Source organism: Schistocerca gregaria, unplaced genomic scaffold (genome assembly GCF_023897955.1).
Source record: "Schistocerca gregaria isolate iqSchGreg1 unplaced genomic scaffold, iqSchGreg1.2 ptg001089l, whole genome shotgun sequence".
Taxonomy (NCBI): domain Eukaryota; kingdom Metazoa; phylum Arthropoda; class Insecta; order Orthoptera; family Acrididae; genus Schistocerca; species Schistocerca gregaria.
This window is the reverse complement of record NW_026062431.1, coordinates 37,501-40,000: the sequence shown is the minus strand read 5'-3', so window position 1 is coordinate 40,000 and position 2,500 is coordinate 37,501. Positions and strand designations below refer to the sequence as shown.

The 2,500-nt window shown below is 57.2% G+C and overlaps 1 non-coding gene across 1 annotated transcript in view; it reads right to left on the bottom strand.

The window, feature by feature from the left end:
- Positions 1–491, bottom strand: part of LOC126328127 (small subunit ribosomal RNA) — a 1,893-nt gene extending 1,402 nt beyond the window's left edge. The window contains exon 1 of the ribosomal RNA XR_007561670.1: positions 1–491. This exon is cut by the window's left edge and continues 1,402 nt beyond it. This is a non-coding gene — a ribosomal RNA (small subunit ribosomal RNA).
- Positions 492–2,500: the final 2,009 nt, after the last annotated feature.

Genomic DNA, 2,500 nt, shown 5'->3' with positions numbered 1-2,500 from the left:
TTTCGTCACTACCTCCCCGTGCCGGGAGTGGGTAATTTGCGCGCCTGCTGCCTTCCTTGGATGTGGTAGCCGTTTCTCAGGCTCCCTCTCCGGAATCGAACCCTGATTCCCCGTTACCCGTTACAACCATGGTAGGCGCAGAACCTACCATCGACAGTTGATAAGGCAGACATTTGAAAGATGCGTCGCCGGTACGAGGACCGTGCGATCAGCCCAAAGTTATTCAGAGTCACCAAGGCAAACGGACCAGACGAGCCAATCCGATTGGTTTTGATCTAATAAAAGCGTCCCTTCCATCTCTGGTCGGGACTCTGTTTGCATGTATTAGCTCTAGAATTACCACAGTTATCCAAGTAACGTGGGTACGATCTAAGGAACCATAACTGATTTAATGAGCCATTCGCGGTTTCACCTTAATGCGGCTTGTACTGAGACATGCATGGCTTAATCTTTGAGACAAGCATATGACTACTGGCAGGATCAACCAGGGAGCTGCGTCAACGAGAGCTGAGCAGCCGGCCGCCCGGGAGTGTGTCCCGAGGGCCCGCGCGAACACGCAAGCGTCCGCTCAATTATTCTGCAAACAGGAGGAGGCTGAGCTCCCCTGCACGATACACCTCGAAACCCTCTCAGGTCCCGGCGGCGCGCAGCGCCGTCCTAAGTACTTGGTCGGGTTCGAGAGAGGCGCAATCGCCCGGAGATGGGCGAGTAGACGCTTTCAGTGCGAACACCCGTGCTCCCAACTGAGCTTGCCGCTGCCGACAGAGGCCCGGGAGCGTGCTGTCGTGGCATTGCCGGCGGGAAACAACACGCGCCACCTACGGTGACCGGCAGCTCCAACGCCAGCGCCACAGAAGGGCAAAGCCCCACTTGGGTGCAGAAGCGAACTCTCCCAGCACAGCGCACGCGCCAACACGTCCGCAGAGCTGCGATACAAACCACCTGCGAGAACCGCTGGGGGCGACCGAGCAGCAGACGGCGTCGCGACGCCGAGTGCCGGGCGGCGGCGCATCCTCAACGCACACAGTCCGCAATCGGACCAGCACACTGCAGATGTCCACCGCGCTTCGCACCGGGCTCGGCAGAACCCACTTTGGCCGCCTGGCGCCGCGCGCAGGGTGCGCCGGCGCATAGCTGGGACGCCAGCCGGGCCCGTCGGCCGGCGCTCCTGCCACTGGGCGCCCCCCACCAGCCGGCTGTAGTGCGTGCGCTCACGCAGCGCGCGGCCAGCACGCCGGGCGGCCCCCCCTCACCGGCCGGGGACTGTCCCGCCAAGCCACAGCCTCGTATCGCTTCATACCCACATGGCCAACTCAGGTTCGGGGGCATGGCGGGTACCGCCGAAACAACCGGTTCATAGATGTACCGATCGTCGCTATCACCGATGCACCTGCAGCGCGAACAACCGCTCAACAACTGATTTCCAGTTCATTTGCGGATCTTTGGCAGCAAACGTATACGTCAATCTACATTTGCGAAATCTACGATTCTGGCATGCCTGCATGTTATGTGTCACGACACGCTACATCAGCCCACATACACACTGCGGCATGTACACGAGAGAACACGTGGAAGATGGTCCGCGCACGTGTGCAATGTCCCTTGCGCGGTCGACTGTCAACCGGCCTCTGTAGCATGTCGCAGATGTGGAACGCGGTCCACCGTGCTATCATGTTGTGTGGGGCAATACGATTAAATAGGAAAACCCTCGTCGCTACATCAACAGACGGCTCACGCTGATTCCCGGCAGAGGGAGGAGGGGGGGGGGGGGCCAACATGCAATACTTTCGTCCGTACCTACCTACCACATGTCTGTACGGCGTACAACAGTGCAATCTCGCTGTAATGGGGAGACGAGACAAGTAGCATCGTGCACAACATATGGCCCTTATGATTCGCCATTGTAGGGCGCAGCCGGTGTACGGTCAAGCATGTGCCACATTATGTCACTCAGTACGTAACGACGGATGATCAGTGTGGGTTACGCGTACATCAGCGGACAGTCCACACAGGCCGTACCACAACGTACACTGACTGCATCGACAACCGAATGCAACTGAACAGCTGCAAGGCTCATTTCACAAACAAACGCCTGACCGACCAGCTTGGAAGGGCAGGAGGGGAGGGCGATATTCGTTCTGTAGCGGTACACCCTTCCAGTGGTTAGCGGGACTGTGTAGAAAGTACGCAACACTCGAAAGACCTTTATGTGAGGGTACGCACCATGGCATCAAGAAATACACATGACACCAGAGGATCCAAGCAGTGAACTATGTTCAGAGGGTTGCTGTTAGGCAAAGCTACATTCCTGTGACGTTACATGTGACAGTTAAGGTGCAGTGTAAGTTAGGTTAAGGTGCAGCGTAAGTTAGGTTAAGGTGCAGCGTAAGTTAGGTTAAGGTGCAGCGTAAGTTAGGTTAAGGTGCAGCGTAAGTTAGGTTAAGGTGCAGCGTAACTTGGGTTAAGGTGCAGCGTAACTTGGGTTAAGGTGCAGCGTAAC